At 38.1% G+C, this 23065-nt stretch overlaps 1 long non-coding RNA gene across 11 annotated transcripts in view; it reads right to left on the reverse strand.

The window, feature by feature from the left end:
* The window catches only part of LOC134808600 (uncharacterized), a 180905-nt gene that overhangs the window by 19796 nt on the left and 138044 nt on the right, over positions 1-23065 (reverse strand). For 4 of the 11 annotated variants that reach the window (XR_010151902.1, XR_010151898.1, XR_010151905.1 and 1 more), the window contains exons 6-9: positions 21660-21816; positions 2972-3104; positions 2411-2486; positions 1285-1796 (exon numbers count right to left, since the gene is read on the reverse strand). This is a non-coding gene — a long non-coding RNA (uncharacterized LOC134808600). The remainder of the gene's footprint in view (positions 1-1284; positions 1797-2410; positions 2487-2971; positions 3105-21659; positions 21817-23065) is intronic. The other 7 variants (XR_010151900.1, XR_010151904.1, XR_010151901.1 and 4 more) reach the window with 4 other exon arrangements.

A 23065-nucleotide genomic window follows, 5' to 3' on the forward strand; every position in this document is an offset into this window, starting at 1 on the left:
AAGGAATTGGTATTAAAATAAGATGTATAACTCGCCTTTTTTAACAAGTTATAGAGATGAAAGAATGGGTGTAGCTAGAAAGATGAAAAGACACAAGAGCTCCCATATGACGGCTTCAATTTCCCCTGTGAAGAATAAGATCATCTGCTGAGAATTGACAGGGGCAGATGGGGAGAGCCAGAAGATTAATGAAAATGGAATAGGTTTGAAATAGCCATTGTAAATATTGGAAAGAAATTGACCAGATCAACATACTAGAATTATTGGTTAGTCTTGTTATGGGAACTCAGCTGAGGTTAGCAATCATAAATTCACAATGGAATCACACTGTTATGTGATATTTTTCCAGGAAAACATGATATTTCCTGGCAATAGTTTTATCCAAGATTTGGATTTGTCCCAGATAAAAGCAATATAGAACAGAGGGGCAGAAGGATTTAGCATTTATGTAAGGTTTAATTGTAATGTTGGGTCAAGCAATCTAAGCTGCATAGGAAGGAGAGTGACAGCAGATTTAAATCCCACGGATAGCAAAACAAATAGGGGTGAAAGCTGCAGATCTGAACATTCATGGTAGGGTTGTTTGAACAAACAAGCTAGAAAGGTGGAAAATTCAGGCCAGAGAGTAGTAACTTTGAACTAGTTATTTTAAAAGTAAAATCATTTCAAGATTAAGGCAAAGAGCTGGAAAGAGTATTCAGGAGATAATTTGAGACTATGAAGAAATACGCTGCTCCTAGAGTAAACATCCCAAAGAGGAAAATAATAATTTAGGGTTGGAGTCAAGGAAAGCAATATAGAATATTTGGGCAAGATGGTGCAGTTTATAAAGTGGAATGAAAACAAGGTGAACTCATCCCTCAGATATTGACCAGGGAGCATTGAACACTGGGCAATGCCATGAAATGTGGATCTCTACTAGCCACAGTCATGAATTGAATCATGGTATGGGATCCTTTTCTATATTCACAGAATGTTCCACACATCTTCAAATAGTACTCCCTCTGGGATGACTTGGTTCATCTCAGTGATAAGTGGCATCTTCTGTTATTCATCAATTTCCTAAGCAGCCTAGACATACAAAACTGGGGGGCACAAATTATGCTGAGTGATAGTATGATCACATGATTTGAGGTTGTAAGTTCGGCTCCACAGCCAGCCTTTGACACACGATAATTTTGGGTGCAGTTTTCTTCCATCAACCCCTCCTCCTCTTTATTCATCCCACCTCCATGTATACACAATTGACTTGTTTATCCCGACTCTTGGTTTTTCAGACCTTACCTTGTTGCCTCTCAGAAGTCTTGAAGCAGACCACAATGCTCTAGGCTCTATCCTCTTGGTGTTCAAACCCACCAAATGGTGACAATCTCTTTAGATTCTCATTCCTTTTGGGTCTTGTTGGTGACTGATTGGCTAATCGGTCAAAACAATTTATGCAGAAGAACAAATGGCTGAAGGTAGCATGGTGCATTGTAATGTCCTTGTAACCAATTCTTCACTCAGGTTATCAGAGCTTTAGTCTCAAAGAGTGATTAATGGTATGAGTTTAAAGCACTGTGCAAAAGACAGTTGGAGTCTCTTTTCCAGGAAGAAAATACTTAAAAGTATTTCTCAAGTTCATTCCTTAATTCATGCAATAGCTGAGAGTCTGTTATATCTGCTATATCCCAGACATTGCTTAAGGTTCTGGCCATAAGAAATGCCTAGGTCTCTGACCCACACCTTAAATAATTTATAGTCTGGGAAGAGACAGATGCATAACAAAAATGGGTAATAGCTGCCACAATAGAAATCTGTAAGTGTGCAAAAGAGACATAAAAGAGAAAGTGAAAATCCTCATTGTCTCATCTCCTCTGGGAACATGTTTCAATAATGAACCTTTCTCTTCTGTTTACTTTTTGTTTCTTCTCTACTGGTCCTTTCTAGTCACCCTATAACTCAAGTCTATTTCATCTAAAAACAAAATAAAATAAAACAACAGCCTATTATTAACTCTGGATATCCTTCCATTTTTGTATTTCTCCTTTATAGCCTTCTTAGCAAAAATGTTCTTAAATTAGGTTGCATATTCTAATTACCTGGGGAAGGGGACTCATGCCTGGACCCCACTCCACAGAAATTCTGTTTATTTGATCTGGGAAGTAGGCATCAGGATTTTTAAAGTCTCCCGGGTATATTCTAATATGAATGAGCCAAGAATGAGAGCTGCCATTCTGAAGAACGATAAGACTGATCACTCCAACATTATGTGCAGTGCAGGACATATTAAGAACTCAATAAATGGCTATTACCATTGCATTAATCAATAAATACGAGTGTGCTTTGAGTGCATGGGTGTCACAATCTAGTTAACAGAAAACTGGTAGACATATTTGCCTGATTGAGGTGGAAATGACTTAGTATTTACCAGCTGTTCCAGATTTGTTTCATCTTCAAACTTTTGACAGCTAAAAGGCAAGACTCTTAGCACTCAGTTTCTCCATCTGTAAAATGGGAAAAATCACTTATTCTGAATTACGGGGTTGGTTAGAGGATTAATTAGCTCATCTTCATAAAATGCTCCGCAGAGGGGCAAAAAAAAATTCATAAGAGCTAAGGATTATAGTCTCTCTGAAGCATCTATAATTTGTAGAGACTTTCATAGCCCATCTGGTCAGTGAAGTCTATAGTTTGGAGACTTACTTTTGCTTCAAAGCTTTAGAACACAGACTCTGGTTAAACTAACTGGGCTTCACTTAGCCCCCGGGAAAATGACTATAAACTTGTTGCTGTCGAAAATGTCCACAATCTTTGCTCTTTATACTCTGAGTGATTGTTCAATCCTACATGTTCCCCAAATGCCATCTTTTATGTCTTCTCTTGGGAAAGACAGTGGTGGAAGTGAAGGAGAAGGGCAAATGGGACCTCCCCCCACTTAAACCTATCCATCAGTTGGATGATGTGTTTGACAACTAAACTGGATCTTTACCTATTTTTCTTGCAGGATTTTCTAGTAGCTGCTTTCATACCCCATTCCAGTAATATTTAATGTTGCCTCATCGTTCCATTGTGCTCAAAGGTCTTCATAAGGACACTGAAATAAAAACAATGATTCCTGGCATCTGCACAGAGTGAAGCAAGAGAATGTTACAAATGAGAAAATAGAGCTGGGGTCTGCTTTCTTTCTTTTGGCAAAAAACCTGCTATAGAAACTAATGTAGATGAGGGGGCACTGAGCCATATATAAGTGAGTAATTATCTACTGTTACAGGCCTTATTATCTCTCCAAATGTTTGCTAAAATTCTGTTGGGCAGCCATCTGGACCCAGAGATTTACCCGTGGATAGAGAGTAGATTGTTGTTTTAACTTGAGATAGGAAAATTTCTTTCTTTAATTCTTTTCTGTCATCTTCTGTTAAATAATTTAAGTGAATGTCTCTTACACAGCTCTCTGTGAGTCCTCAGAGTAAGTGGATTCAGTGTGATAAACTCATATAAAATATTTTTTGAAAGTTTTCTTTTTTCCCTTTTCCCCTACCGGAGAATCCAAGGACAGTTTGCCATCTGTTGTAAGAATTTCATTAATGCACCTATTTTCTCTTCCTTTTTGCAAGAGTGGTCAGTCCAAATAATTTGTAGCCCTCTCCTGTTATGGGAAGGATTCGCTGCCCGGAAGCATCACCCCATCACAGTTAAGTCCCTGCTCTCCATTATGGCTTTCTCTCAGGTGGCTTTGTTAGCTCAGAACAACAAAGCCTATGTCCCAAAGCCTGGTTGGGTATCAATAATTTAACAACATGTCATAGACAACAGTGAACCATGCTGCTAGGGTTGAAATATTCCTAAGGCTTACTATCTATTATGCTGGGTTTTCTCACTATGCAGTGAATGGAGTACACGTGGGCCCAGCATTTTCCCAATTCAGAAACTTACAAGATAAGATAATGGCACAGGGGAGGGTTTATTTGCATTACAAAAGATTCCCTGATTTACCAAAGGGTTTACTTTGGATCTTCTTTAAATTAAGGGCTCGTTTTCAGCAATTAAATGTTTATAGGCTTAATTTGTTTGGCACTTTCATGATAACACTCCCAAAGAACTGCCTTATTCAGACAAGATGACTCTCCTTCAGACTTGACTGGTCAAAAGTCTGTGCAAAAAATATTTGAAACATAATATTCAAAACAGAACTTTTACTTCGTATTTTCTTTTGGTCTAGATTTCATCACAGTCTGGTACATATAAGTGTAGCTTAGAGTCGGCTGCACCTGATTTGAACACAACTGACCCCAAATTCTCACTGTCTCACTTAGACACATGACCCAGTTACTCCCCATAGTGCCAGATAAAATGCCCAGGCACCAAAAACATCAGGCAACAGTGCAGAACGTTCTGTTCTAGTAATTACATTTGGGAGACAGAGGAAGGTTTACAGTGCAGTCCCGTAGCACAAAACCACATAGATACCCAGACATAGTTACATCATTCCTAAAGTCCCTCTCCAAGAATCACAGGTCCTCTCCTGTCTGTCTGCCTCAGCAAGTGCCCAAACTCAGGACCTGTTCTTCACCCTCTTGGAGTTTGTCCCCGCTGTGCAGAGAATTCTGCCCTGCCCAGTCCAGTTTCTGCTTCCCTACTGTCAGTCATCACTGTGGTTAGCTAAAAACCATCTCCCCAGCTACCAGAAACTCCCAGTATATGCCTTCTGCTCTTTTTCTTTTATATAATGGTTTCATTTGTTTGTTTGTTTTAGCTAAATTATTCACCTTCACTAGAAAGGTTTACTCTCTTTGAGACTGGCCTGCTGCCACATATCAAAGAGGACAAGCCCAAGTTTGGAGCATGACACAGGGCCATCTGCCATAAATCATCAGAACAGTTTGAACAAGGGGCAATTATAAATGCCCAGGAAAGCCAGAGAATCATTGCACAACTGTTTCTTACACTGTCTGAGTAGTTTACTCCAGATCAAGTCAGAGTGATTGGGAGCCTCACCTCCCCTCCTCAGGATGGACTAGATTGGCCCCCTGATCATAGGGGTTTCCATCAATCATGGGTTGTGGGTCTGCACAGGAATTTTCCTAAGAAGGGCTTGAGAACTAAGTGAGGAATATGAGGGGTCAAGGGTCAGATTTAGGAAGAGGGTACTCCTTTCCTCCTGCTTTTCTTACTAGGATTTATCAGGAACTCTCTTCTCCTATAACTATCTTTGTGTTGTGGGTCTCCATTTCTATCCATAAGAGCATCTTTGCTGCTCTCCTGGCATTCACCCTCTAAGCCCCTTGGATGTCGTGGCCACAGAAATCTCACTAAAGCACCACTTCCATCCCAGCATTTCCCCTGCTCAAAAACCTACGCTGCTCCTTATGTTCCTGCATCAGTTATAAAAGGCATGACCATATAATTTATTGCCCAAACCAGGACATATTTGAGAGTAAAAAAAGGTGCACTTAATATTTATGTCAAGACCACAGGTGTAAATGGAAAATGCTTCATGTAACAGGGATATATGGTCACCTTAAACATAATCTCCCTACCTTGTGTTTGAGACTATGTTTCCATACTACTTATCAACCTAATCTTATTCCAAAGGTCAGAGCACTACTGCAATACTAAAAATAATAGCAGCAAAAGCAACCATAATACTAGCAACCACTCATGAGTTCTCTTCTGTATAGCAAGCACTATGTCTCAGTGACATTTACTTTTTCACTTTCCACATTCTTATGAGATCAGGGTGCCATTTTTGCCATTTTACAAGTGGGTAAACTGAAATAAAGACGTTTAAATACTTGGCCAAGGTCATGCAGCTGGTAAATGGCACCCCTGGAATTTAAGTCCAGGATAGTTTGACCCTGTGCTTACCACTGTTTGCCAAACCATCTCCTTACTTTGTTGTTGTTGTTGTTGTTGTTGTTGTTATGGAGTTTCGCTCTTGTTGCCCAGGCTGGAGTGCAGTGCCGCGGTCTCGGCTCACTGCAACCTCTGCCTCCCAGATTCAAACGATTCTCCTGCCTCTGCCTCCCAAGTAGATGGGACTACAGGCACCTGTCCTCATGCCTGGCTAATTTTTGTATTTTTAGTAGAGAGGAGGTTTCACCATGTTGGCCAGGCTGGTCTCGAACTCCTGACCCCAGGTGATCTGCTCGCCTCGGCCTTCCAAAGTGCGAGGATTACAGGTGTGAGTCACTGTGCCCGGCCCATCTCCTTACATTTTTAAAGTACTTTGTAAAGCACATAAAGAATATTTAGGATTACAACGGATGGAATGTTCTCCTAGTCTGGATGTGGTCTCCCCCATACTGCTGAATGGCTGAATTAACATTACCCAACTCCTTCCCACCCTTCCATCTTTGCTTATGCTGTTGTCTCTAAATTTATTGCCCTTCTATGTTTTTCGTGTCGATCCATGGTCAGTCCATCTGGCAAAGCCCAGTTTAATTTCACACCCTCTGTGAAACCATAGCTGGCTACTCAGTTGACATTAATCCCTCCCACCTGTATCCTCTTAGCCTAATTATCGTTCGTATGGTACACAAATTTGTAATAAATTAAAATTTTCCTTTTCAGTTCTCTAATGATTTTATGTTTGTTATTCTTCTCTCCTTAACCTGTATGCAAATCCTTCAAAGACAGGGGACCTCCTAGAACAAAATTTAACTTGAAATTTGGCCAGATAAATATTGTTTAGACATTTTTTTTAACAAACTCAGTTAAGATAGTAAATAACTGATCTAAAATTCATATTAAAAAAAAACGCCCTAAAAAGATTAATTGTTTAATATTTTTTTCTACCAAAAAATGAGATATTCCTAGTAGCATTATTAAGACACTTCGAAATAAGATTTTTATTTAAGTAAATGGACACATACTAAAACAATTATCTTAAAATAAAATACTCTTGCTTTTTAAAGAAATATATCCAACTGGTTTGAGTTGTCTCACCTTGTGATGAGGAAAAGTAAACTCCAACATTTTCCTCACACCTGTAATGGGAAAAACACAATATCCTGCTGCCTGGGCCAGAAAAACCAGGAAGAACCCCAGGGATGTTCTGTAGTCTCAAATTCACTAGAAACTTATTTGGGGGGAACAAGAAGGAAACTGATCTCAAAATAGACGTGTTGACTATATTGCCCCAACAATAATGTATTGAAATTCCTGACGAGGCTGAACAATACCTAAACCATCAGCTTCACTCTGGCTTCATTCCTTTTGCTAATAAATTGGTGTGAACTTCCCTGGCCATGCTGAGGTCATCTGCCAGCCTGTGACTGATGATTCTACATGGGGAAATAACTCAGTAAGTACTACTCAGATAGCCAGCAATCTACTCCCATTGTCCCCAGGCCCAGGGCAGCATGCAAGCCCTGGCTTCATGGAGTGGTGGCTTTGGGCCTGATGAAATAGGCACTGGGCACATCACTTTCCAAAAATGATCAGAGAGCCATGATGGAGAAAGAAGGCACTAAAGGAACAGGAGGCATTCTAGAATACAGACAGTGCAGAATATTACAGTCACTAATTTGCAAAAGATTATGCCAGTAGGAAATCTTATGGCCTATTTGCAAAAACACTTACCTGAGTTACTCTGCAGGATCAGTCAGTGAAAAATTACAAAATTAGCTAAGGTGCTTTTTTTTTTCCTTTTGTTCCAGCATCCTTGGTACACTTCTGATGCCTGAAGTCCTTATGCTCCTCACTGTTCTTTCTCTAACACTCTATTGCTTCTCAAAATAATAATAATAGCAAACATCTAGAGATTGCTTATTATGTTCTAGGAACTACACTTTTCATAGAACACCTCTTTGATTCTTACAAATCCACCTTGAAATTGGCTACAATTTTTACCTTGACCTGAAGTTGTTGACAAATTTTCCCAGACACACGGAACTAGTTAAATGGCAGAACTGGGTTGTAAAGCCAGGCAGGGCCACCTGAGTCCTGAGTTTCGGCACCCACATAAAGCATACACCCAATTCACTCATGCAGCTATTTTTCCACCAAGAAGGAATGTGGTTTTAGAAACTAGTTTACTCTGAGATTACAGACTTGACCAATCCCCTTCCCAAGGTTGCTCATATTTTAAAAAATCTCAGAATAGAAACATTGCATGTGTGTCTAGTAAAATGTCATCCCAATGGTAGATAAGATTTTTCTTTGTATAAGACTAGTCTTTTTTACTTTTTTTAACTTTAAGTTCTGGGATACATGAGCTGAACGTGCAGGTTTGTTATATAGGTATATATGTGCCATGGTGGTTTGCTGCACCTATGAACTCATCATCTATGTTTTAAGCCCCACATGCATTAGGTATTTGTCCTAATGCTCTCCCTCTCCTTGCCCCCCTCCCACCCAACAGGCCCCAGTGTGTAATGTTTCCCTCCCTGTGTCCGTGTGTTCTCATTGTTCAACTCCCACTTATGAGTGAGAACATGAGGCGTTTGAATTTCTGCTCCTGCGTTTGTTTGCTGAGGACGATGGTTTCCAGCTTCATCCATGTCCCTGCAAAGGACATGAACTCATTTTTTTATGGCTGCATAATATTCCATGGTGTATGTGCCATATTTTCTTTACCCAGTCTATCATTGATGGGCATTTGGGTTAGTTCCAAGTCTTTGCTATAGTAAATAGTGCTGAAATAAACATATGTGTGCAAGTGTTTTTATAGCAGAATAATTATTATAATCTTTTGGGTATATACCCACTAATGAGATTGCTGGGTCAAATGAAGACCCATCTTCTTAATCAGCCTGTGAATTATACTAGAACAAATGTAACCTCTATGGATCACAGGACTAGAGTGGTAGGTCCTCTTCTGAGTTGCCCAGAAGCTCCAGAGGCTGAAATAGATTATTTCTTTATCCTTGGATTCAAATCTTCATGATTTCAGTTCTTGTACATGTATTCCTCCCCTCCACATAGCCGGGAACCACCTTTTTAATTTATAAAAAAAATTCCGCTAGTTCAAGACTCGTGTTTTTCTTAATGTAAGTCCTTATCAGTTACAACTCAAATATATATTTCTTCTTTGAATTTGCCGTACATACATGACTTATAGCCTATAGATGATTCTTATACTTGATTAATTCTATCATGCTTTTCTCTGGTAAATGTGTTGTTTCACTTTCTGACAAAACTCAAATGTGTTTATGTCTTACTTCCTGATAAAAGTTTCTCAGTGAATGGAAATGCAGAGAGTTATCAATATTTCTGATTATTTCTAGCACAAACTAAGTATGAAGAAGCTTCTTAAATGAGATAATGTGTGGGAACCACTTATGAGTGGCTGGTATATAGAATGTGTTTACACACACACAGACACATACATTACATTACATTATTTACCTCTCCCTTCTTTTACCTTAAAAAAACACTTTTGGCTAAACAAACAAAAACCTAGCCTTTCTATAGTTAAATTCAAACATATATTTAGTGAAATTAAGAATTGTGTTTGCCTTAAAATCCTGTGTATAACTAGGAACTGAACAGATGGTGAAAGACCTGGTCTCAGGCACATATTCCTTCTCTTCAAATAAGATGCCCCTTGATTTAAGGAGAGCAACTCCTGGGAGTCTAATTCCATCAGTAGGCTAGTCTCATCATGCAATCTTGACACATTTGAGGAATGTAGACCAAGATAATCAACTGTCCCCACTTGGGCCACCATCACCTTTGAGATCAGTGGAGCTTGTCTCATTGCAATTCGCCAGAGTAAGTCTGCTCAGAAAGTACCTGGCAGGACAGCCTAATTAAGTATTTACCCTGGCAGCCAAACTAGCTCTTTCAGATTCATTACGGTTTCTCAAACGACTAAAACTAATTTCTTTAAGTGAATAGAGAAATGACATTTTAAAATAACCTTATAAGGATACAATATTTGAATTATCACAATTGTTAGCTATTTTTAAATTCTATTAATTAATATTATTTTATCTCCAACATATGTTCTTGTTTTTATGAAACTGTACTCAAGACTCGTCTGGGATAAAATGTCATCAGTAGCCTCTGGCAAGTAGAGATTCCACATCTGGGTAACTTCACCTGTCCTTACTTTATAATGCATGAGCACCAGTCTGACACTCTGGAGTTCTTCCATTGCCGTGCCAGCAGGTAAAGGGGGCGAGGGAGAATCTGTGTTGAAATCTTATGACACAATGGCCCAGATTTTAAAATGGGCATAAAGAAGGGGGAGGAGTCCTTGGGTTTATGTGAAAATCCTCTCTCAAGCAAGACCTTTTTAATAATATAACTAAATATGTCAACATATTAAAATATTTTTTAAAGAAAGAATTAGATATACAAGTTGATATCTTTCTTGCTCATTCCTGAAGTATTTCCTCTCACTGTTGATTTGTTACATTTTTCTTTGAAATTCAGGGCTTTGGTGCATCTTCCTAACTAGCACATAATTATTCTTATTTATGATTTCGCATTGGCAATAGAACTTCAAAAACAAGAGTATTACTAGAAACAAGGGTGTATTCACTTACAGCAATATGTAGCAAACCAGATACTTTCTAATACTTAAAATGACATTAGACTAGCAAGTCACAGTAGAAAACAAAGCAATTATTTAAAATACGTCTCATCAAGTTTATATATTATTTGATGTCAGGTACTTTTTGTCTACTGGTTTTACTAAGAAATTGGGAATAGAAATAACCATTCTTTTTATGCCAGTGTTATTACTCGGGTGTTAAGGTCAAGTGTAACTGCCTCCATTAAAATCTTTTTTTCTTCTTCTTCAAATAAAGATTTTGGCTTAATCAATGGAGTCCCATGTTTACTCACACCTACGTTTGCAAATTATAACCATTCTAAAACTACACAAAAACTGTTTATATGAGTTTCCCACTTCAATAAAGCCTCCCACTCTCATATCACACCCTAAACTTTGACCCACCAGTAATGTCATTTCCTCCAAAATTTCACTTGTATTCCTATTTAACAAATCCCTCACACATTTATGCCACTATCTCCAGCCAACAGTCCATCAACATTGGTCCCTAATTCATAGCCCATCACTCTTTCATTATCAAAGAGCCATTTTTTTTCTTCTCTCCTTTCCCAGCTTTGACTCCAGAGTCAATTACTTACTCATTCTCTTGCCCTCCGGTCTCTCCTTGGTGAAACTCCTTTTCTCAACTATCCCACGTGTCCCCTAAAGCTAGGGAACATGGATTGGGAAAAATATGATAATGCTGATTGCTTTCACTTTAAGTTTATAACACTCCATCTCCTGTAGGCTCTTAAAATGTTTCTGCAGTCTTTCTATATATCCCTAGTTCCTCCACTCTCCAAATCTCCTCTAGAACACCTTAACAACTTTTCCTTTTTTCTCAAACTTTTAAATATCTTCACCCTCCTTTCTCCGTTGATGACTTCAACTTTCATTTCTGTGAGAAAACAAAGAAATCAGAAGAGAGTAACATCCTCATCTCCCATTACCAAACCCACCAATATATCTCCACTCTCATTTTACAATGCTTTTCTTTTGTTACAGTGGCTACATTTTTCTTACCTTCACTGAAATCCAAATATTCCTCTCCCACACTGGATCCCATTGTCTCTAAAATACTCAAAGGGCTTTGTTCCTGCAACTTTACTTATCTCTCTTTAACTGCATCATCAATCACTCCACTGTTTGTTCTCGTCAGTCTAAGTACTAGTTGTAATACCTCTCATTTTAACAATTTCTGTGGCCCTTCATTTCACTCATACATATTTCTTCTTCTCATTGTAGGAAAACTGCTGGAAATAGTTGCTTATACCCATTCTTTTCATTTCTTAAACTCCAATTTTATTTTTGAAGCCATTCCAGTCAAGTTTTCATCCAGTCACTCCAATAACACTGTTCTTGTGAAGTCACCAAAAACCTCCATGTAGTTGAATCCATTAGTGAATTCTCAGTTCTAATCTTCCTCTACTCTGTAGCAGCATTTGGCACAGTTAATCATTCCCTCATCCTTGAAACACTGTATTAACTTGGCTTTGGAGATACCTTCCCCTCCAGTTATACATCCTAACTCACTGACTGCTTTCCCAGACAGAAGATGATTTGTCTTCATCTTCCCAACTGGTGTTAGACTTCTATTATCTTGACTTGTCTTGTCTTGTCTTGTCTTGACTTACCTTGTCTTGTCATCTTTTCTGAATTATCACTTTGTGCATTGGAGTGCCACCAAGTTCATGGTTTTAAGAATCATCTGGGCTGGGTGTGGTGGCTCACACCTGTAATCCCAGCACTTTTGGAGGACGAGGAGGAGGATCACAAGGTCAGGAGATCAAGACCATCCTGGCTAACATGGTGAAACCCCGTCTCTACTAAAAATACAAAAAATTAGCTGGGCGTGGTGGCTGGCATCTGTAGTCCCAGCTACTCAGGAGGCTGAGGCAGGAGAATGGTGTGAACCTAGGAGGTGGAGCTTACAGTGAGCCAAGATCCCGCCACTGCACTCCAGCCTGGGTGACAGAGCGAGACTCCATCTCAAAAAAAAAAAAAAAAAAAAAGCATCATCTGTCCACTAACACTTTCACACTGGTATTTCTTACCTTAGCTTTTCCATTCAGCTCTGGAGTTGAATGACAAATAAACATCAAGCTAAACTAATAGTTGAATACAGAAGTTTTGAGACCTCTTTTTACCACCTTGTGCTCCAATCTAAATCTGGTTCTTCCCCATTTTCACAAATGGTTCCAGAATTCAGTTAGTTCTAAAGTTAAGTGTCATTCATGACTTCCCTCTTTACCTCACATCATCATCCCAAACAATATTACACAATCATTTGTTTATTTTCTTCTTTGTAGTCTATAAACCCCAATAGGTCAGGAGATTTTTCTAGCTCATTTATCATTGCATGTCAGTGCATAGAACAGTCTTTGTCACCTGGTAATAAATATTAGTTTTTTTCAATGAATGAGTGAATGAATGGTTTCTTCTAATCTCTGAACAGTTTTGTTTTGCAAGTTGTAGTTGAACATCCTTCTGTTATAGAGTAGTTCAAGATGTATTAATTTTCACTGTATGTGTTTTTATTTAGCATATATCCACATAATCCAGCAGTTGATCATGCAGTGTTGAGTGTTATTATATAGATGCTTTACATATATGGAGTTTTATCCCATCTAAAATATAAAGTTCCTTGTGGGCAGAAACCACACCTACATTCCTAGGTCTCTTAGTTTCTCACATTGTGTTTAGAACCTAAAAACTGAAGAAGCACAGTTCTTCTAAGGCATTAAAAACTACTTATGATTATTTCTGATCCTAGAGTTAGAAAGACTCTAATATTATTTGAAATATTAGTAGTATTTTACTTTAGTAAAATATTAGTAGTATTTTACTTTAGCATTTTACTTTGCCCTAGAACAAAGTAAAGGAATAACTTTCCTTTACTTGTTTCTGGGGCAAAGCTTATGTACATGGAGGCCATAAAAGGCACCAGCCACAAACAACAACAATGCCTCAAAAGTTATTCTGATAAGAAAAGATTGAGTGAAGTGTAACATTAAATAGGAGTATTTGCACATCTCATTAGTACTTCTAGGATGTTGAATTCTGATTATAAGTGAAATATATGAATTTAACATTTGAGATTATAGAAAATAACAACTGGAAGTCATTCTGAGAGAAAAATATCTGTTCTGGATAGCTAATGTGTGAGGGTCTTCTTAATATGCTGAGTGCACCTTTTCATCCAATCTTCAGGCCAACTGGGTGAGTAGAAGGGGAAGTTAGATGATTTTGTGTGACAGATCAAAAAAGGGAGGACCAAGGCAGAGGGAAGTCCAGTCATATGGAGAGAAGAGTCACGATTGTCTACACCAGTGGATTTATGTCAAGTAGCAAACTCCTCTAGATATCACCAAGGAAGACATGACAGAGAAAAACTAATTAACCAGTCCCCAGTATACATTAATTATATTAGAAGAAGAAACCAAATCATGTGTACACTCTGCTTCCATGAATGTTCAGACTTGTATCACCGTATATTTCTAGAGAACAGTCTGAAAACTTTTCTCTTCATAACCTCCCCACCACCCCCCCTTTTTTTTTTAACTTGGTAGGGTTTGTCTGATGGCATTCCACATAGAAGTCTCCTAGTGAAGCATGAATAATACCAAAGCTTCCCCTTTAGCAAAAGAGGCAGCTGTTGCAGAAGTATAACCATCTCTGCTTGTGGCTTTGGTAATTGTTGGGAGGTGGAGCACTGAAGTACAATGTCCATGTGCTTCCATCATCACATCCAATCCTCAAGACTTTTTATTTTTTGCTTTGATGAAGAGTGTATTTGTGTGTCACCCCTCATGGTATTTCCAATTCATATAGCTGTTTCTTATGTCTTTTAAATGTCTTTCCATTTTTTTGGTCCTTATCTTCATTTCTCTTGTTAAGAAAGTTTCCTAAACTAATTCAATTGATTCCTAATCAGTTATTATTCTACTTTTCACACAGTCACTAAAGTGCTCTTTTTAAAATGCATCTGACCCAGCTAATCTCCGTTTACAGGCTTTTGTGAATCTCCATCACTCACAGAGAAAATTCTGTGGCTTCTAGCATGACACTGTAGGTCATCACATGGCATGGCTCAAGTCTATCTTCCCAGTCCATCTAATGAACTAATGAACTACTACTCATCCGTAAATGACTTATGATCTAATTATATTAACCCACTTGTAGTTTCTTGGCCTTAGCATGTTCTCTCTCCCCTGCCTCAGTGTATTTCATTACCTCTGCAATACCTCCTGTGTGAATTCGTCTCTGGAAGCTCCAGGCAGAGTCCTATTTTCATACCAGATCCTATACATAGCACCTACGACATTGATGAGTGTGTTTTGCTTTTGAATTACCTGACTCTTTCGCTAACTGTCAACTCTTAAGGCCAATAAAATATCTGGCTCATCTCTGGTCCCCTAACACTCAGAACATGAAGATAGGAAACAGTTAAATGAGGAAAGAAGATAAAACATGATTTTCTGCATACATTGTATTCAAGGTACACAATATACATTGGATTCTTTATATAGTATCATATTTAATGTTTACCATAGATGATATAGTCATTATTATCCCCAGTTTATATAATGGGGAAACGGTATGTTGAAAAAAGGGTAAATAAGTTGTCAAATAAACCATTTACAAAGCAAATTCTCAAACCTAAGTAAGTTTGTTTTAGATTCTTTTCCTGGTCACACTGTTCCTCCCAATAAGCATGCAAAGCATTCATTAAATAAATGAACTAATGATTTTTCAAGCTAAAATGAAGTTGTTATTGTGGTTGTCTCTCTCTCTCTTTCTCTCTCTCCAGTCATATATGGGAACTTTGCTCTTTGGCAAAAACTGACTCTTAAAGCAAATCTGTATGTTGCTTGCTCTCTGAAATTTATGTGGCAAGAATTTCTGATTTTTGCTGTGGAAATTCCTTCTTCTTTTGATCAATGTATCTTTCTTCAAAGCATAAGGCAAGGCACATTGCTAATTTTTAAAGTGAACCAGTGTGATGACTACATCTAGATGAAATAACACAGACAATCTTTAGTAAACTCTTATGTTCCTTAATGTATACCTTAGAGTGTTTGTAGTAACTTTCTGGATTTGAGATATCTAGAAAGCATTTCCCAATGGAATGAGTCTGCTTCTTCAAAAAGCATATTCTGCACTAATTTATTGGAATTATGAAAGTATGTTTCTTCGCTAGAGCTAAAATTCATGTTGTAGATACAACCATGTGGACAGGTCACCAGATATCTGGGCTTAAACTGAACTGTTTTGAAACTGTAAAAAATAAGTCAGACATAATGATGTTTAAAATTGATAAAAGGTGAAAAGTCTATGCAAAATATGTAAGAATAGCATATATAATTGAAATTTTATGTCAATATTTTGCTATATCATATAAATATTTTTGATCAAAAGGTTTTATCATGTATGTTTAGTTGAAATGTGTCAACTCTCTATATATTTCTTATTAATCTTCTTCTGTTTATTCACTTATCCCTAATTGTTTGAGTTTCTCAGTTACCCAACCTAGCTCTAGTTTTTTTCCTACATAATAATTATGTAAATGTTACAAAATTCATTGATTATCACCCTAACAAATTTAAACTTTTTGCTATAGATTATTGTTTCAAGCAGGAAATTAATGTTGGTATGTGGGAACACAAGTATATCATGATCCTCTCTTCTGCAAGTTATAAATCAAATTGAAAAAAAAAGAAAGGAGTCAAGTATTACAGATGAACCAGTATCCATTTTACATTTGACAAGATTGGATGAGAGAATGTGGCTCACATGGATGGTCATAAGCAGGCTTCCTACTACTTTCCCTTTTTGTCTAGAGCTCAACTCAGCCCACCCCAGGAGGAATATTTGTCTTCAGGATTTGATACACTTATCTAAAATTACTGTCCTTCACACTGGTGTGATTACCCATTTATTTATCTAACAAATATTGAGAACCTACTATGTGCCAGGTTCCAGATGCTGTAGATACTGTGTGAATCAAACAAACTAATTCCACTTAAAGTTTCTTAATGCAGGAGAACAGAAACTGATAAGTCTATGCAATCCTGCAGCCAGCCAGATCCTAAAATGGGAAAAAGAAAGATCTGGGATGTAGGCTCTCTCTTTTTTCTTTTCTTTTTCTTTTCTTTTCTTTTTTCTTTTCTTTTCTCCTCCTTCCTTCCTTTTCTTTCTTTTTCTTTCCTTCTTTCTTTCTTTCTTTTTTTTTTTTTTTTTGACAGAGTCTTACTCTGTTGCCCAGGCTGGAGTGCATTGGCATGGTCTCAGCTCACTGCAACCTCCACCTCCTGGGTTCAAGCGACTCTCCTGCCTCAGCCTTCCAAGTAGCTGGGATTACAGGTGTGTGCCACCATGCCAGGCTAAGGTTTTTTGTTGTTGTTGTTTGTTTGTTTTTTAGTAGAGACAAAGTTTTACCATGTTGGCCATGCTGGTCTCAAACTCTGACCTCAGGTGATTCACCCACCTTGGCCTCCCAAAGTGCCGGCATTACAGGCATGAGCCACCGCGCCTGGCCAGCTCTCACTTTCACCAGTCATTGAACCATTCCCTATCCACCTTCAGGGAGGAGTGAGTGAGAGGATGTGAGGAAAAAAGGCTAACATGTTTCTTATATGACATTCCCTCCTGGCAACCATAAATTCCTTCCACAACATGGGAGAAGGTATATGATAGGCTTTGTGATTTAGAAAAATAGTCCTATTGGAAGTATAAAAGATAAAGAGAAGAGGGACATGTTAGTCTCAATGCCTTTTGTAAAAATTCTCTTAAATTTTTTTGGGCAAGTTGCCTTAATGATGGATGCACAATAAGTATAACATGAAGAAATGCCTATCTAGAACATAATGTTGAAATAAAGATTAAGAAATATAGCATTGTCCCCAATTCCCTTTGCATAATCACCTTTCTGGTAGACTAGACATTGTTTCTAGAATTGCTTGAGAATGTGAATATATTATTACATTAAGAGGCCATGTCTTTACACTGCAATCACTAGAATATATGATAGAAATAATGAACAGAATTTGCAGTGAGATTTTATATCAATGCTGAATTTTTCCCCTGCTTTATGATTTTCTATTGAAAATTAGAATAACTGCCAGAGACCTTGCAATTTTACTTACTCACAATAAATGCAGTTGCTCTTTCTGTGGTATCGTTCTCATACATCTTAAATTGTGAGAGTATTTTGTAATACCTTTCTAAATCACTGACACAGTTTGCTCTCATATCTGCAAAAATTGTAAGGAAAATATTTTTCTTATACAAAACCACCATTCTCTTTAATTTGCACGGACTTTAAAAAAATATTCAGGCCTGGTGCTGTGCACCCCTAGTGTCAGTTAGTCAGGAGGTTGAGGCAGGAGGATTATTGAGCCCAGGAATTTAAGGCTGCAGTGCGCTGTGATGGCTCCTAGGAATAGCCACTGCACTCCAGCCTGGGCAACATACAGACACCCTGTCTCTAAACAAATAAACAAATAATAGGCTTTAATTTTTTTAGATGTTTTAGGTTAATGGAAAAATTGAGCAGAATGTACAGTTTCCTTATAGTCTCTAATCTCTTCCCCTGCTTCTTCTGCTCTTCTAGTATTAATATCACACATTGTTGTGGTACATATGTTATAATTGATAAATCGATATTGGTACACTATTATTAACTCAAGTCTATCATTTACTTAATTCACTTTCTGCATTTTACATTCTATGGATTTTGACAAACATATAGTATGACATGTATCCAACTTTGTGGTATCATATAGTATACTTTCATTGCCCTAAATATCTCCTTCAATCTGCCTATCTCTGCCTCCCTCTCCCCAGACCTCTGGCAACCACTGATCTTTTTTTTTTTTTTCCTTTCTTTCTTCCTTTTTTTTTTTTTTTTTTTTTTTTTTTGAGACTGAGTCTCGCTCTACCACCCAGGCTGGAGTGCAGTGGTGCAATCTTGGCTCACTGCAACCTCCGCCTCCTGGGTTCAAGCAATTCTCCTGCCTCAGCCTCCTGAGTAGCTGGGACTACAGGCACGTGCCACCACGCCCGGTTAATTTTTGTACTTTTAGGAGAGATGGGGTTTCACCATGTTGCCCAGGCTGGTCTTGAACTCCTGACCTCAGATAATCCACCTGCCTCAGCCTCCCAAAGTGCTGGGATTACAGGCGTGAGCCACTGCACCTGGCTGATCTTTTTACTGTCTCTGTAGCCTTGCCTTTTCCTGAATGTCATATATTTGAAATCATATAGAATGTAGCCTTTTCATATTGGCTTCTTTCACTTAGCCACCTGCATTTAAGTTTCCTCCATGTCTTTCTGTGGTTTGATAGCTCATTTATTTCTGTTGCTGAATAATATTCCACAGCATATATGTATCACAGTTAATTTATGCACTAACCCATGGAAGTAAATCTTGGTTACTTCCAAGTTTTGGAAATTATGTACACTTTTGATATAAATATTTGTGTGCATGTTTTTAATTCATTTGGGTAAATGTGTATACTTTTAAAGCTCAAGAAAGAAGAACTTAATTTTTGAATTAGTGTATCTCCATTATATTCAACGGGTTGAACGTCATTTGTACGCATGCAATACTTTGGAGATGGCATTATAGTTCTATATGTTTTTGACCATCTGAGCTTTTATCTGCTGATTATCTCCTCCATTTACCCATACCTCACCATTCTTCCTAAGGTCTCAGCCTTGGTGCTTGCCTATCCATATATTTCTTACACCATCTTTACTTTATCCTTTCTACTAGTTCCTGGCTAAGCTTTTTTTATAAAAAAATTTTGCAGGAGATCGGAAACATAAAGTTACTGGGTTGGGGGCTGTGGCATAAATAGCTCCCTCTTGGTTCATCTGTAAGTCAGCTTTCCTTTTATCTAATCCCAGTTAAACAATTGTTAATATGTGAGTTGGGGCAGGTGAATGAGCAACATTCCTTTAACCAGTTAAGAAAAAACAAGCTGATTGGAATACACTCCTGGAACATGGTTGAGCTATGGCGAATGGAGGGAGGGAGTTGAGTTTTGAAGCATTAAAAACTATAGCAGTGACAGCATTCTTGGAAAGCAGTTCTACCAGCACAGAGAGTTTAGTCTAATTTGCCCCACAAACTGGCCTTTCTTTCCACGAAACCCATTTGTTCCAGAGTAGTCAATGAATGACTCTGGACAAAGTAGAGTTTCATCAAAACGTTGCAATACACTCTACATCTGTGGAGTGCCATATTTTGCCTTTTCTTTTCTATTTGTTTTGCAATCTGTTTTTTTTTTTTTCCACAACAAACTTCTAAGAAAGGGAATGAGGGCACAATTCCCATTTTATGGGTGGGGAAACTGAGACACACAAAGGTTCAAGGCCATGACTAATGCCACATGGGTAATTATGGGAAAACAAGAAGACAAAATCTGGTGTTCTGGACCCTTAGCCCTATGTACTCTCTTCTATAACATGCTGCCTTCACAACTGCAGTCATTAGTCTGTGGCTGGGATTGTGATGGTGTCATGTCAGTGGAGCCAGAGCAACAAACTTAATGACACAGCTGGGAAAACTTAAAAGTCTGCCCTTGGCTGGGTCATAAGTGGAGGTTAATACAATGGTGTCATTACAGAGTTTTGCCCGCCTCCCAAAACCACAGCACAGTTCAAGAGAATCAAAAAGGTTCCACTGGGGGTTGGCTCAGGTCTGAATGAGCAGCCAAGGTCAGAATGGAAATGTGGAATAGACAGGGAACTGTTGAGCCCAGTGCAAAGTTCAAAACTGCACAGTGAATCCCCCATGACCCAAAGCCTACCTTTGCCTGCCAATTAAAAGATCATCCTCAGTTAGAGTTTAAATTAAGGCAGCATACTGCTTCTTGGGCTACAGATCTGATGATTTAATGCAACTTACTTCTAAATCAATCCTTTTCAAAGTAACATGCTTGAAACAAGGCTCTATTACCTGTCCAAACTATTTTTAAAAATATTCCCACTGTAACTAAATACAACACTCCAAGGTCCCGTTGCACACTTCACACCCCCTACCGTGTACTATACCTTTAATTTCATAATATATGCAGTCTTAAATTCAACATTTATTTTTAACACCTATATTTTAATGAAACATGAAATATAAAATGAAACTCCAGTCTGCCTTGTATGAGCACGAAGAAAAATCCTAATTACCTGTTTCAAAAGTGTGAAGCGCTTTCTAATTTTCCACCAGCCAGTTTCCTTAGACAGCACCTAGTATTATAACTATTTATGCCAATTGTGCTATTTCATGCATAAAATTACCGCATTATTGTTGGAATAGATGCCAAAGAGATATCTAAGCAGGGTGCAATCACTTCAGTTTCTATCAAATTGGGCTCCTGAAAGGTATCATAAATTTTATTAGAAGGCAAGGGGCTAATGGCAGCCAATCAGTGTTAATGCTGATAAAATTGCTGTATTTTACATTATAAAAACCAGATGATATTTTTGTCAGAGGGCCACCTTTTGTTTTATTAAGAATGCATCATGAAAACTATATTGTAATCACAGAAGATACTTAGGAAAGCTGCTTCCCTTCCTCAGGATGTGGGGGTGACATTCCTCTCGGGGTGCCCTGACAGTGGTTGGTGAGGCAGCCTTTGCTCTTGGCTGTCTGATTAATGGTAGCATAAAATGAAGCAATGCAAAATGCATCCCTCACACTATGAGTACCGTAATTCAATTGCTTGCAGCTTTATTCTCTTAGGGTCCACTCTTTGGGAAACAAATATTAATGTTCCACTGTTCCCAGGTCCTTTATTGTGCTATAAAAAATTGTTTTCGATTAACCTGCCAATCGAATCTGGAGAGCTAGGTGGTTTTTAAGACTCCCTTGCTTCTTCCTGAGGCACCACAGTAAAGAGTGGCAGATTATGATGATATTGAAACGGAAAAGAAGAAAGTTTGGTGCAGAGTTCAGGCCCTTTGATACAGTCCTGAGTTGCATTTTATCAATAGTAACAATAATTTCCATAAGTTGAAGGCTAAAATGTGCGACCTTGGGCAAATCAATTCCTCTCTCCAAGGCCTCTGTGTCCTTATTTCTGAAATGATGGTATAAAATGCTGCAGTCTCTAAGGCACCTTACACACACACACACACACACCCACACACCTGGAGAAATAACTTGATATCTTACCTTTGCTTCTATTGGCAACTCCTTACTTGAACTGATATCTGAGAGAAACGCTAATGTTATCAGACTTGAGGAAGCATAGGTTGAATGATCTGGCCTTTTGTTGCTGCTCCATTTCGTGGAGGAAAAGCTGGACAATGTAACTCTCTATGGTCAGCAACTAGCAACAATAAAAACAGATTAAATAATCATTCAAATGTTCTTTCAGACACCCAAAAACTTAGCACACAGGAATTTTCTCTCCCTAGTTTCTAACAACTGCATCAAGAATAAAGTGCAATCTAACTCTCAGTTATAATAGGACTTGTGTTATCTTGTGTTCAATCAGATACAAATGCTTCAAGGAAAAAGACCTATTTTCTACTTCGTTTGAATACCCTTTATTGCTCAACACTAAGCAGTCACTTATAAGTGACTTCAGAACTCAGTGGTTAATGGTAAGTCGTTGACAGAACATGAAGAAACCATCAGTTGGCTTATATGATCGAGCATACTGGATTAAGCAAACTGTTTGCTACAGGATAGTAGGCAGACATGTTTAAAACTATGTCTTCAATTTCTATTCCCATTAGACTATCACCATAAATCCACTTTTTTAAAAGTAAATTTCATATTTGTTTGCTTCTCTTTAGGTTGATTCTGGTATTTCCCCAAAGAACCACTGATGGCTGCCTTTTCCATGGCATTACAACCCCCCTGCTGGAGCTAATAATTATAACTCTGTTACAAGTATTTCTAGAAGCTTGGGGGCATGCCTTACCAAAATGAACACATATTTATGTGACTAAACAATATATTAGTGTTTGTATAAATCAAGTTACATACATTGTATACAGTAATAAATTACCAAGATTCTGTGACTAATGACTATAACTTTGTACTAACCAAACAGGGGTGCCATATATGATTGTGCAGGTTGTGTGCCACACCAGAGTAAAGCCAGAACAGTGAGTGGTGAGTCACCAAGCTGTGCACCTGGTGTACGTGAGTAACTATCAGAAAGACATTGCGCCTTTTTATTCTCAAGAAAGCATTTACCACTCTACCAGCCATGTACCCACAGGGAGAAGCCATATTTTTCAATTCACACAAAGGGGTCAAAAACATACCAGTAACTAGTAAAGCAAATGATCTTGAAATTCCGCTAAGAACCTCCTACATGCTGAATCCCAACTGATCTTTAATTCAGTTTCTACAAAGCAACAGAAGCTACAATCTGAGAAATTTTAAATTTCCTGAAAATAGTTCCCAGACCCTAGATCCCACTGACACCAAATGAAATCAAGCCATGCAAGACAATTTTTACTTGGATTTCCTAAGGAGGGGATAAAGATTGGAACAGATCCACAAATAAATGCTCAGAAACAAATGAAACAATGAGCTAAGAGACGTGGAGAAAGCCAGGCCTG

The sequence above is a fragment of the Pan troglodytes genome, chromosome 17 (assembly GCF_028858775.2).
Source record: "Pan troglodytes isolate AG18354 chromosome 17, NHGRI_mPanTro3-v2.0_pri, whole genome shotgun sequence".
Lineage (NCBI taxonomy): Eukaryota > Metazoa > Chordata > Mammalia > Primates > Hominidae > Pan > Pan troglodytes.